This window comes from Tenebrio molitor, chromosome 2 (assembly GCF_963966145.1).
Source record: "Tenebrio molitor chromosome 2, icTenMoli1.1, whole genome shotgun sequence".
Classification (NCBI taxonomy): domain Eukaryota; kingdom Metazoa; phylum Arthropoda; class Insecta; order Coleoptera; family Tenebrionidae; genus Tenebrio; species Tenebrio molitor.
Window position 1 is genome coordinate 28,249,670 of NC_091047.1, and position 15,177 is coordinate 28,264,846.

Consider the following 15,177-nt stretch of genomic DNA (forward strand, 5'->3'; position numbering starts at 1 on the left):
ATTGATACTTTGCAAAATTATGTCTTAATATCTGGTGATTTCAACGTAAAGTTCAATCAGGAGGATCCTTATAAAAATCTTTTATGTGACTTTATGTATACTCACGGTTTGCACTATATTGTTAATTTTCCCACTAGAAACGAAACATGTCTTGATAACATCTTCACAAATCTTCACTCATCGTGTTGTTCAGTAAATCAATTCGATACGCATTTATCTGACCACCTGGCCATTAAGCTTCAATTAAAACTACCCAAATCTAAACTTAACCACTCGACTAGACTCCAGAATTTTAAACCTATTACCAACTTTGGTAAATTTCTATTTTATAACTCATTAAGTAACATAAACTGGAGTTTCATAGATGAGTCTTGTGATGCAAATACTAAATTCTCTTCTTTCATTGATCTAATAAGCCATCATGCTTGTATAAATTTTCCCGAAGTAGTAGTAAAAATCAACAACAGCTATAAAGTGAACAAAATTAAATGGTTTGACCATGAATTAAAATCTATGAGGAAGACTTTGCAGTCTTTAGATGTTGTATATAAAGCCTCTAAATCTGATCACTCAAGAGAAGCAAGAAATAGTTTTCGTAAATTATATAGAGAAAAAATCAAGCTCAAAAAAATGAACTACAATAAGAAAAGCATTGAAACAGCCAAAAATAAAACAAAAGCAATGTGGAATATAGTAAATCAAAATCGAAATACATATTCAAACACTTGTGATGAAACCTGCGACATAACATCTAATTCTTTTAATAGTTTTTTTACGAGCATTGCTTCTCAGACTACCTCCTGCTATTCTAATTCTAATGCTAACACTAAAAATCCTATGAGCTTTATTAGGGAGCAACTGAATCCACCAAATTCGACTAATTTTCAATTTAGAGAGGTGTCATGTGTGATTGTAAGGGATTTAATTGACGGTCTAAAAAATAGTAATTGCAACGACATTTATGATCTTAATGTTAATCTAATTAAAACCATCAAAAATGTAATAATCTCCCCATTAACTAAGCTAGTTAATCTATGTATTCGTGAAAATACTTTTCCAGAGTGCTTGAAAAGAGCGAAAGTGATACCTATCTATAAAAAAGGGGATAAAAACAACCCGTCAAACTTTAGACCCATTGCGCTCTTACCGATATTTTCGAAACTTCTGGAAAAAGTACTGTCTATGCAGCTCTCAGAGTACTTAGAATCAAACAATTTAATATCAAAATATCAATTTGGTTTTAGAAAAAAAAAGTCAACAGTGGATGCTGTGTTAAATCTTTTTTGTACTCATAGCCTTGAAAGCAACGCTTCCAACATCCAACGCTCGCTCCGAAACGAGTGCTTCCCGGTCGACTCGAATGTAAAAATTGCAAAAAACACTGGCCCTTTGAGGCATTCAAAAAAAAATCTGTCTTGATAATAATAAAATTTAGTTCATAAAATACAACTTCCCTGGGTTTTCCTCCATTAAAAAATTACGGAAAGATTTATAATCGTTGAAAATTGTTCTTACAAAATTCACAAATTATTGCAAAAATTGAAATATCAAGTGAAGCAATCGTTTCCAATAACCAAAGATCACTGTCTACTTGGTTTTATGTTCGTTTATGTTTAATGTATTAAAACAAAAAAATTTAATTTAATTTTCGTACAAAAAATATTGTACGAACCACTTGCGTGAAGACATCTTCCGTTCATTCGCGCATTAATTAAAGGCACTCGCTCCTTCGTCGCTCGTGCTTTAAAAAATGCGCTCATGCGGGAACATCGTCTTCCCGCACTTGGTTCGTAAATAACTATATAGCTTTGTAACATCATGCTTTGAGAGCGGAGATATGGCTCTTGTTTCTTTCCTTGACCTCTCCAAGGCTTTCGACTGTGTTTCTCACAGTATTTTAGCAAAGAAACTCCCATCGTATAATCTACATCCAAATAGCTGTAAAATGCTGAAGTCATATTTAGCAGATCGATGCCAAGTCGTAAAGTTTAAAAACAAAACATCAAATTGCTTACCAATTAATCAAGGGGTTCCGCAAGGGTCAATACTGGGTCCATTACTTTTCATTATATTTATAAACGACTTACCACTATCTCTGAAATCGTCAAGTGGGTTATACGCAGACGATACAACTGTTAAAAATAAAGTAACGACCTACGAGTCGATACCAATAATTCATGAGTCAGCCTTAAATGAAGCCTTGGAATGGTTTCAGGCTAACAAACTGTGCCTTAATGTGCACAAAACACAAAATATGTTATTCTCTCTACGAAAAACTGAGACGCCAGAAAATTTTCAAACCTCAGCAAATTTCCTCGGTCTTCATATTGACCCAAAGCTCTGTTGGAGTATACATGGAGATTCAGTTGCAGAAAAAGTAAGTAAAAATATCTTTCTCCTAAGAAATCTCAAAAATCAACTTTCTCCTGAATATCTGAGAAGTATCTATTTCGGAATTTGCGAATCACACCTAATATATGGCCTCTTAGTATGGGGACACACTACTATTCGCCATCGGCTATTTGGCTTGCAGAGAAAAGCGATACGCATCTTAGCAGGTTTAGGCTATACTGACGACTGCAAAGTTTATTTTACATCATTAAACATACTTACCTTACCATCATTTTATATATTGGTCTGTTTAATTTATGTTAAAACTCACCTGGATGAATACACTTCTCATCGCGAGATTCATACTTATGAAACCCGAAAAAAATCAAATCTATGTTTAAAAGAACTTAGACTTAATAAGTCTCAAACTGGAGTCTTGTTCTATGGTATTAAGTTTTACAACAAATTGCCAGAGGTGGTCAGGAATGCTAGTGTAGACAATTTTAAAATAAACATAAAAAAGTTTCTTCTAAAGAAAGCCTACTACAATTTCGAGGATTTTCTGAGGGACACGATTGATACATTAAATTAAAATAGATATAATTGGATTGGTTTGACCTACTTTTATTGTGTGTTGTGTTGCTGAAGCATCGTGTATTGTGTTTTGCTATTTTGTTGTACATATTTTGTTGTACATATTTTGTTCTTGTATATGTTTGACGTGTGCGATACCTATTGGGTGGTGTACGAATAAAAATTATTATTATTATTATTATTATTAAAAACACTAAAATGGAAGCACTTGACCAAACAGCACAAACTATTTTAACACTAAAACTGTGACTAAAACTGGAAAACTGCACTTAACCTATAAAATTGTCTTAGAAGCTATTTGCCTCTAAACACAGCAAAATCTGTCACAAACAGATATTACTTAACAAATTAAACACCCTGAAGCAACATTTAATGCCAATTGAACGCATAAACAACAATTTGTTAGTTGAAACGAAACGAAAAACACTACCAGCAGTGCAAAGCAAAGTAAACAGAACAGACCCGCTCGCCATGTTGCATGTTGCCACATTTCGCTGTTCATGGCTTGTTACAGTAAAGGTGGCTGTGGTTAGTAGGTATACCTACCTAAACGATGAGTGAAAAAAAATGGTACCTTACATAACAATTTTTTGATTAATTCCCACATACATCAAACGTGCGTGTTCAGCCAATCAGAGCGCTTGTTTTCATTCAATCAAAAATGTTTATCGAAGGTAAAATAACAGGACCAAATTTTTTTATCGGATACATTTTTCAGTTTCACGAAAACTTTTTGCTTTGACTATTCAATTCACATCAAATTCTCCAATAAAAATGGACGATTTGTCATTTCTGGACCAATCAAAACGAAACTTTCTAATTATTCATCAATCATCACATGTGAAAATTATCGGTTATTTTCACTAGTGATGATTATCAGGAAAATTTATTATAAATTTTGTTCGTTGAATAGTCCGCCGAACTCTTAGTCAAAGTTAAGTAGACTATTTTTGTAGTGTTCTCACTCATGTCCCCCAAGCTTGAGAATACCACTCGTGCTGCGCACTCGTGAAATTCGAATTCAACTTTGCTTACTCATCTATAGTATTATAAGTGACAATTTTACGAGTTGAATTTGGACATTTTTATTCAGGTTAGGCCCAAGAGCTTTAGCTCGAGGGTTTAACCTTAGAATAAAAATGCCCAAATATAAAACAGTAAAATTGTCTAAAGCAAAAATGTTTAAGTGAAAATTGGGAAATTTATCAGATAAATAAACATTAAGTCGTGTTATTTTTGACAGATAACAGTAGCAGGACGCGATAAACATTTTTGACTGGTTGAAAGCAATAGCTCTGATTGGCTGATTATGCACGTTTGATGTACGTGGGAATTAATCGCGATTAAAACATCCTACTACTCTTTGCTGAGTTACAATGACTTGTAACAATACTTGATACTTTGATTTCCTTCATCTAATTTGCCTTCAAAAATCAAATTCTTTTTTTGACGATTGTAGAAAAAATAGTGTATATTTCGTGGCAAAATTCGTGTTTTATTGGTGCATTCATACACTCATTTTGCCCACTTAATACAAAAATAATTATTATTATACCTAAATCATAATATCTGTTTTCGTGTTCGTTTCCTGAGATACATAACGTGAAAAGTGGTATATAACTAAATACAGAAACTTTGTGGTTTATATATCTAACTTGACATCTGTCAAAGATAATCTCAAAATTTACAATTAATTAATGTTTTTTAGGACTTTGCTTAAACGAACACGAAAAATAGCATGTTACACTCGTTTCACAAGACATGTTGTCGAACTCGTTCCTTTAAAGCACTCCTCGTCGTGTCCTAAACCCTCTCGTTCGACAATAGACTGTCTTGTGCAAATACAACAAAGAATATACTATTTTGACACTACAAAACGTGCAAAATCGAGTTTTTAAAACACTAAAACTTTAAAGTTTCCTAGGTAACAACAAATTCACCTACAAATAATTTTGAACAATCATAAATACACATTTATACACAATTTATAATAAATATACATAACAACGAGACAACAACAATTGAAAAAAGTACTTCAATTTATTTATTTTTTTTTATAATTTCCAGACTGTAGTCCAGGTAGGTATAATAAAACAGCGTATAATACACGTGTATATCGGCCTTTAAAGCACTAGCCACAAAAGCACTCCGCTATCGCGTCGTGCTCTTAAATTCGTGGTACTATTCCGGACACGGAATCTTGGCCAACATTTTTTAGACATTTCTAAAAAAAATATGTAAACCAATCTTTAGTGTTATTAATAAATGACAGTTATTAAAAATCACTTTGAAGTTTTGAAGCAGGGAAATGGCATTATCGAGTCAAAAGTTGGGTTATATTCAATAAAGGCCAGTTCACACATATTTGTCAGTTAAATGTCACTTGTGGCCAAGATTCCGTGTCCGGAATAGTACGTGCTTTCTTATAAACTTGTGTCATACGAGTAATTTCATAATATACTAATTTCGTATTTGAAAGCTGTTTTCAATATTATAATAAAAAATAATATAATTAAACGGCAGATATCATTATCGGTCATATTAATCACTTGATCTGCTGATGCATCTCAACATGTAAGGTTGATATTTGAAATAAATAATTCCATTTTTGACAATTTTATTGTTCCAAATTAAATTAATCACATGTTTATCACATTCAGATTCGACTATCTTTTTGATTAATCTTATTAATATAAAAATCGCATTTAATCAATATATATTGCCATTTTACTGATAAATATATCTAAACAATAAATTTTAGATCACTGCATTAGATTAGGTTCAATTAAATTATTAATTAATTAAAATAATTTTGTAGAAAGCAGCAACTTCAGCATTAAGTAAGAAACAAAAAAAATTGCGATTGAAAAAAATGTGAAACCAGAATGTACTAAAAGTAAGCAGCGAAAAATCAAGAAACAATTTGATGTACCTATTGTATGAAGATTGTCATTTTGACTATCAGGAATGCAGATGCAAAATGCATGTTTCTCATCGCGTAGGTGACATTAGAACGTTACAATTGTTTCAACGTCTTAAATCACTTCTACATGCAAATAAAAAAATATATTTTCTTGTATACTTTGTCCCGTGAGAGATTGGTGGTTGACATAAAAATCACTAAATTCTACGCAGAGAAAGTACTACCTAGCGTAAATTATTTATTGATTTACCTTCAAGCAGCAACATTTTTTGCCCTTAAATTATGCTCTAATTAATGTATTCTAGTGCATTTTGTAATGTTGGGTTACAAGTCTACAATTTAAAATCTCCCACTTCCTCGCTGGACGAAGTATACCACTTGCACCATTTTACAAAAAACATCCAACAAAATAAATAAATAATTGTTTCCCTTTTTTTAATATTTAATTCTTTTCACAGATCCACAGATGCTAATAGTTAGTATTCCAATAGTATAGTGATCCCAGAATTCTAACGTTTTATGATAGGCAATATTGTTATGAAATTAAACAGCTTAACAAAGAAACAGGTAATGGACGTTAATAAACAGACCTTTAAGGGTCGGTCATTGGCCTGTGGGCTCTGGATTTAGAAAGAGGGCAGACGGTACCAGGTAGTCTTTCTTGGACGAAGTGCTCCTCTTGTCACTAGGAGGTGTCAAATACTAATCCCCTCGTTATTAGTAGCGCCTATCATAAAACCTTAGAGTTCTAGGATCACTATACAGCATATCTCAGCTAAGACTTTCGAGCCTAATATCTCGGTTATTTGAGAACGGATTTTTATTAAATTTAAAATACAAATATTTTAGACGATGAAGGTTCAATTAGTAATAATAAAATTACCTCAAGTTAAAAATGTAATTTTAACACATTTCCTTTGAAAATAGGTGTCTGCACAAACAATTAACTAGATCACTCATCTGAGGAAAAGATTAGATTTTGTTGTTAAAAGTTTCATCTAAATTTTGAAGGTATTTGAGGAGTTACCTTTTGAAACAATTGATGAAAAGTTGCCAAGCAACATTTTGTGCACTTAAAATGTGATTTTAGAATTTGCGTCTCTAATAGGTCTATTATTGTATTCAATTTGGAGTCGTTTATTGCTCTAAGAAAATTTTTATAAATATTTCAGTGTATTATTATTGTCATTTACACCAAAAAACTTCCAATATTAATGTTCAAACTCTACTTTTTAACATCTGTTGCAGATGTAGTTGCATCCGTTACCTTGAATTACCAATTAATGCAAAATTTCCTAGAATTTTTAATTTTTTATTTAAAAATTAAAGCAAGGGTGCAAATTCTAAAAAATAACATAAAAATCTCGTTTTATAAGGCATTGACGCACTCGTCCCATAGAAAACTCCCCTACGGGTCGTTTTCCACACCTGGGACTCGTGCGCCAAATCAACTCTTATAAAACTCGTTTTTACCTACTAAAAGTCGGCGCACTTTATTATAAATGTCAAATTGTGTAAATTTATTGAAAATACTCTAAAAATAGACTACAATCGCAAAAATTTCAATATTGTTGAAAAATGAAACAATTTTGACCTACGGAGAGTATCGTAAGAACTTCAATAGCACAGTTCGTTTTCTCGTGGAACACTATCCAAATGTAGGCTTTACAAAATTGAAGGTTCCGAGAGTCATCTATTTATTTGAAGACACAGGAAGCGTACGTGAACTAAATTACTTTTGTAAAATATCCCGATATAGGGCAGTCATTTTAAATGTTGGGTTTTGTAATAAAACTTGCCTGCTTTGACACTTTGACCAAGTGGAACCAATAATATTGGTTGCCAATACTGATGAATCATCTAGTGAATTTGATTCAGATGACGATTAATTTTTTATTTGTTTACGTATTTTATTATTTATTTCTTACTTAGGTACTTTAAAATATACATGTAATGGATACTTTACTAATTACTCTTATTTCTTTATAAAGTAATCTTTTTTGTTAAATACATTATTTAAAATCAACAATCTCTTTACATTTTTTTGGTTACTGATCACAAAATGTCTTTCAATTTTTTTTTACTTGTGGATATTTTAACGTCTCTTTCTTTTGCTCGTCGATAAGATGGTGAAAGTACGCCGTGGTACCAGTTTTATATGAACAGAGGCATTCCTACTTTACGGTACCGATACAACGAAAATTTGCCACTTTCGTAATTTACGGTGTTTTGAGTTTACAACTTTACCCAACATTTAAAATGAATGCCCTATAGTTTTCTAGTCCTTTATGGAAGAATTAAAACATCTGGTATAATAAATTACGTCCAAATGTTGGCTTTAACTTTGTAAGGTTAGAAAGAAAAACGTGAAATATGTCACCGCCGTTTGTGCGAACAGGGGTGACTGAAATTCGGCGATAGTACGGGTTTGTTTCATGCGCGTTTTGTATCTGCAGCCACGTTTAACATAGATTTTTCTTTTTTCTTGAAACCAGACGTCTTTTAAGGACGAGTTTCTCCTTACAGCATTTTTTATTGACGATAAATTTTTTGATATAAATCTTAAGTGATTCAACATTTTAAAAAGGCATGTAAAAATTACGTTTTTAAGACTTGGGTTATTCCACTAATGTGATTTTACTCTTCACCGTCTAAAATATTTGCATTTTAAATTTCACAAAAATTTATTGGAAAATAACCGAGGTATTAGGCTCGAAAGTCTTAGTTGAGACACCCTGTATATTGGGATATAAGGATATCTGCATATATGGATATGAGGTGCATTATAACAGAATCGAGGACTGTAAGGACTAAACCATTCTCGGGAGAATAACAAGCGTCGGTTACATCTCGGTCGGTACAATTCTCCCTCGAATGTTATGGTGTCCTTCCATTCCTTGTGGCTTAAATATTTACTTTTCCTTCAGTCATATTACATTTTGATTATTATCTTGATAAAACTACAAAAAATAATATTAGTAGGTAAGCGAACAGATTAACCAAATATTAAATCAACATGTTTTAAAATGCTGAAGATAATAATACAAATTCAAAATATATTACTACATAACTCTAAATCTAAACCATACTTCTTTGTAGTATGTCGTAGAGTAGATTTTGGCAGGAGACAATATGAAAAAAATTAGACCGTAACAGCTTTTAATTAAATGTTTAAAGAAAGAAAGAAAGCATTGAGAATAGCGTTTTGAAGACTTGGGTCACTCATTTTCTCTATGATGAATATTACAAAAAAAAAAAAAAAAAGAAACGTTCATATGTTATTTTTCGTTATTAATGAAAGCTCTACGAGAGGCCGCTCTTTTGAAAAGCTTATTTAAATGAGATGGTTGTAGTGACACAGTTTAAAATTTAAATTTGAATTCCCGGTACCGCCACAATAGCGCGCCAAAAACGAAAGTACTACCGGACAGACGAGGAACTAAGGGAGGAGTTGACAACACGGCAGGTAGAGGGTACATAGGAGGGAGGCCACTTTTTGTCGGTTTCCGACGTGTAAGGGTGTTTTTTTTTCGAAAAGAATCCAGTGTTGAAAGCGATCGAAGTTTTTGAAACCGTTAGTTGAATGAGAAATCAATCCCGCTACCGTCTCGTGTAGATATTTGGTCCCCCTTTTGGAGAATTAAACTTTTCAATCCACCCACGGAAAATTAACCCGCATGGTTTTTTTTTGTTGATACCAAGACCACGTGGTAGAAGGTATGTTTGTAGATATTATTTTGTTGCACCGTTAGGTTTTGGATGAGTCAGAGTTAGAATGTTGTAGGTACGACCCTATGGGAGCTAGGTAACATTCAGGAAGTCGTGGGGTTAGCTAGTAAAGTAACGTGGGGTCAACGGTTAGTTAGCGGAGGCGGACCTAAGCCTTGCTCGATGCGGCTCCGGGATGTTGCCGTGAAGCCCCGCAACGTTTCTAGTTTGGGGTTTGTCGGTAAACGGTGGGTTGGCGAAGGCGGACCTAAGCCTTGCTCGATGCGGCTCGGTGAAACCACGGGGTCGCTTCTATCATTCGTTATTTGTCGGTAAACATAGCCCGACGCGCGTTAACACGAATAGTTATTTGTATCACAAGGCCAGAAACTGCACGTTGCGAGCATGAGTACGGTTTGCAATACGAGTCGATAGACGAGTATTGTAAGTACGAATGCTCGCAAAACAGTTTCTGGACGTGTGATACACAAAATTTTTTGTGCCGACTTCTGCGGATTTTTGTTAAATGGAAGTTAAAGCACTTGTTTTAATAATTGGTATTAGCGACTTTTTTTGTGTTGGCAACACTTACATTTAAACATTTAAATTTTAAAATCAACATCGCTCTTGTTTCCTGACATTTATTAAATTTAATTAATTTGTTTTGTTTTTGAAAGTTTCCTGAAACATTTGTTGTAATAAATACACCAGCCCATATTCAAGAAGTGGCTCGAAACGTAATTTTAATTAATTAATTTTAGTTAAATATTGCTTCTTTGTAGTTTGTACGTTGTTATAAATAGAAAAACATTTTTAACGAGCCATCCACAGAACAAACATTGACGTTTGATAGAATTCTGATAACAAATGCCAACCGAAACCGATGACAACTCAAAATCCCTACTTTTAGCCGGACTAGGCCGGCAATGCATGTGTTTCTGGACGATTTCGACATCTGTAATTTACCAAATTCCGGCCGGAGGCACGAAAAATCTATAACCGTTGCTTGATCTCAGACGATTCAGATTATTCTTCTGAGTCCCCTCGCGACCGAGAGTTTGTTACCACCAGCTTCTAAGCCCCCGATTGTGTACCTTGAGCTTGTATTCACTAATTAAGTATAGGATTGTCATTAATCAAGTTGTAAAAGATGAGTAATACCTGGAATACGGTTTTGATGAGGGTTTTTATCCGTCACTGCCTGTGATAACTGCATTATAATTTGATTCCTTGTTTGTACAAACTTTAAATTGTTATTTTCGTTTACCCATTTCTGTTCGTTTTAAGTGTTGCCGCATCAGTATTGTTGTTTGGCTTTGCACTGACCTCAGCTAGTTAATTTACTTTAATTCGTTAAACTTAATTCCCGTTATTTTGGATTCGTCCATTTGTCCGCCGAAAGTCAAAGTTGTTACAGGCATTTTTCAATAAAAGGTATTCTGCGTCCCTCACATGTGTGTTTTTATTTTGCTGTACTCTTCCAACTGGAACCCTCATCGTTTGCATTCCGAACCTTTTCCGCCAAAAGAAAAACACAACGTAGGGCCTTTCGCTTCGATGACGATCACCACCACACTTGTATCAGTTTTGCGCAGGTTCTATTATTTGCCGGAAAGAAGTAATGTATTAGATCTTACATATTAAAATGACATTTACTTTTACGGCCGTCGTTAAAAGCAACGGCCACGAAATTGGATTTCGCGTACGACTGCACAAAAAAATAATTAGTTTTAGGTGACTTTGATCCAAGCAAAAATAATTAAGAAACAAATAAAAAAATATACTATATAAATATTTTTGGTGGATTTAAAATTTAGGTCTTCCTTTAATAAAATTCTGCGTATTTAGTCAAAAGTGGAAATGATTAATAAAGGAGTAAAATAATCTTTATAATTTTAAAACAAACTTTTAATCTAAATTTTAAAGTACGAATTATGTAATCCTATAGATTTGAATTTTATCACCTTCGTGATTATCACAGAGGGATCAATTTCAATACGCAATAAGGTGAAGGAAAAGAGAGAAGAACGTGTTGAATTATTGGTCACGTCCATTTCATGAATAAAGCGGGAACTTCAAAGGAAAAAATAATAATTTTCTTAATTTATATGATCAAACAATTTGTCTCTAACTAGCAAATTTTGCACTTGAATTTACTTCTATCAAAAACTTGAACATGATAAAAGTTACTTAATAAACATTTGATGGTTCCTTCAATCTAAAATTCGCTTAAGTCAAATTCATTAATTACATTTTGCCGGATTTAAACTGTGGAACATTTTTATTATCCTTGCCTTGTAAAGTTACTGATAAATACCTTGGTTTGGACTTCACGAATTAGAACAACTTCTAAAAAATGAGCAGATTTCAATGTAAGTAATGAATTACCACTTCGACTATTATTATACGAGGGGAGATTCTCCAGTGTAATAGTATATTAAGTATAAAGAACGGTAATGACAATGTACGGATCGAAGACAATTGTTTGGAGGAGGAGCTTGCGACGACTCCAATATTGCCTGAGATCCGTACATTGTCATTAACGTTCGTCATGCTTATGAGATTTTTTGCGCGATTGAATATTTATTACAAAACATTCCTAACTATAGTTCATTTTTTAATGCTGTAGAAAAAGTCAGGCAGCCAAATATACACTTTCAATAGTTCACTAGATTCCTATTTCAATTTTGTAAATTACCTCAATCCATGATGCCATATGCCACAATAAATGCGTTCATGTGAATGTCAATTCGTGTCATTGTCAATTATGTATTAATTTAAAGGCTAGTTTGGTCAAGGGTTTTTTACTTGATTATCGAAAAAGTAAGTCGCCCTTATCGGCATTCGAAAAAACATGATTTTGAACATTTACAAACTTGTCTATGATGATGATGAACATGCGGAACTTAAGGTTGGGGATACGGTTAAACTAAAGAAGAGCAGATGTGGGAATTGGATGTGCGTATTGAAGTGACCGTGGAACCACTGATTATACACCTTGGAGAGTCTGATGACGATTCGGATTAACCAGAAGAATTCGAAGATGAGAGTTGATTTTTTAAATCCATAATATGTCTGAGTTATCGTTAATTATTGTTTCTATTTACTAACTTACTGCTTTTTTATTCATGAATTCTAGATTAAACACATTGTTAAACACGTTTTCTCATTTCAATTAAATTTTTTTATCGAATGTCAAAACCTTGTCAGAATGACGCAGATTTTGACAACCAGAATTTTTAGCGGCATCGTGGATCCATATCAATTATAAATAAATTTGAGGTATCTAGGCAGCATTGATAACTGTATATTGGGTTGCCTGACTTTTTCTACAGCATTAAAAAATGAACTATAGAATGCAATGCGATACGACGCCCTTCACATCGTGTTGCCACAATGTCGATTTTTGTATCGCGTTTCTAAGGCAATCTGCAAACAACTACCGCCATTGCAGTTTTTGTGCGCAAATATCGCCAATTGTGTTGAAAAACAAGCAGTAAAATCAGTGACGGCCCGTGTTCCGCGAATATGGGTCGGCCGAACATGAGTAGATCGGTAAAGCTCTAATTAGTCAATTTAACTTTTTGATAGGCATCCGCATGGCAAATGTAGGTGCATAATTAAAAAAAATTCACATAGCAAAACAAGAGCAAGTTACTATTGCGAGCAAAAAAAGAGGGACATCAACGTCATTGTCTTGCCTTTTTATGTGAAATAACCCTTATCTGATTCTAACCCTACTTTGAATTGATTGACGTTGTCATTAAGTACTGTAGGTTGTAGGGAATGATTGTGAGTAAGCAAGTATATAGTGAGAATCGCCCTCAAATGTCACATGATTTATATTGACAAATCACAACTCCGAATTGTTTGAATAGCAACCAATCACAATTTAATTAAGCGGAAATTTTCCCTAGGGAAAATTTCCGATATAATTGACCTAGGGAAAAAATGTTTCGGGCGATTCTCTTCCAAATATACCTCGGGGCAGATATATATCGCCAGAAATTTTTTCTTGCAGTCCAACACTCGTGTTTGTCGCTCAAAATTACCCTCGGGCTAGCGCCCTCGTGTAATTTTCTTGCTACAAACACTCGTGTGTGAGGACTGCTCGAAAAAATTTCCAGCAATATATCTGTCCCTTGGTATATTATATATGAATATTTATTTAATGCGAAGTTCCAATCAAAATCTACCTTTATCAAAAGAAGAGGGCATTTGGAAAAGGAAAATAGGAGTATAAAATAAATGTTTAAACTGTCAGCTGGAATAGTGTCAAAAAAAAATGACAATAAAGCTTACGCAATACGGCGCTGTTAATTTCGTCATAAATGGTTTTCAGTAGAATTTTTGTTACCGAGTCGATTAAATCGTTTTGCATTGTTTTTGATAGCCCAGTCAAAACAGGAGATAAAGAAGGATCTATAAATTTTCTTCTAAAGTAGCGGCAAATTTGGCTAACTCTTTAAAATTACCTTCATTATCTGATTCATCATTACCCCGAAATGCCAATTCTTGTGCAGACAAAAAAATTGTCATATTTATTAAATGTTTAACCATTTCTCGATTTTCCCGGACCTTTTCATTGTATTTTTTAATATATTCTTTATGATCGGATTGACCACTGTCGATTGTGTTTACAATATTTTGTTTATCGAATAATTTAAATTTTATTGCCGAATGTGTATATTCTTTAGGTATTTCCTGTTTAACTAAAGCGCGATGAATTTCTTTTAAATTGTCGTACCCTATCGAATTGTAAGGATTTTTATTTACCGAAAAGAGTACACAATACCAGCAAAACAATTTATTACGAACCTGGCTGCCCGTTTCTGGTACAGAGTTTTAGAAAACTTTTTGATTGTATTAAATCAACCATTGAGGGTGTGGAACTGGCAATTTCTTCACAAATATTTTGTCATCATAAGACAATGTATGAAATTTATTTACCAATAAATAATTAACCAAATCGGCATTGGTACTCACTACATCTTTTAGATTTGCCATTGTCGGTGTCTTTACCTACTTACCACTTACACTCACAATTTAAATAATACTATAATAATTACATAATAACAGATTAAACACACAAAACGGAAACAAAAGACGATACATTAAACGGTTAGGAGCAGACGAGCATTTGAAGTTAAGGAATTAATTAATTAAACTACGCAAACGCAAACTCTAAGGTTCTCGATGATAAATAAGGTATAATGTTTTATGGGATGTTTGTATCGTGTCACGCGTCACGGGATGTTTGTATCGTCTCAGTCTAGCAGCGCCACAGCGCTGCAACGGAATCTCGGCCAAATTAACTTTTGCCGGGGTTGTGTGAAACGAGCTAAGCTATCCGTTACAAGTTACAGCAACATAACTTAAGATTGGTGAGACGAGACAGCTGGACGTACTTCTGAATGTATTCATCGTTTCAAAATCGCAGTGCAAAGATTGGTCTGTGTGCACTCGGCAAATACGTCACTGGCCGAGCCTTCCCCTTCCTTGACCGAATGTATTTATTATTTACTAAACACTTGCCGCAGGAGCCTAGGAACGGCTTTGTCAATTATTGTCATAGTTTTGTAAATATTCATATGCATTTAATTTTTGTAATGGTGAAAAAA

The 15,177-nt window shown here is 33.6% G+C and overlaps 1 long non-coding RNA gene across 2 annotated transcripts in view; it reads left to right on the forward strand.

Annotated features, from left to right (window-relative positions):
* LOC138122685 (uncharacterized) overlaps positions 1-15,177 on the forward strand; it is a 74,142-nt gene that overhangs the window by 57,167 nt on the left and 1,798 nt on the right. The gene's annotated exons all lie outside the window — the stretch shown is intronic.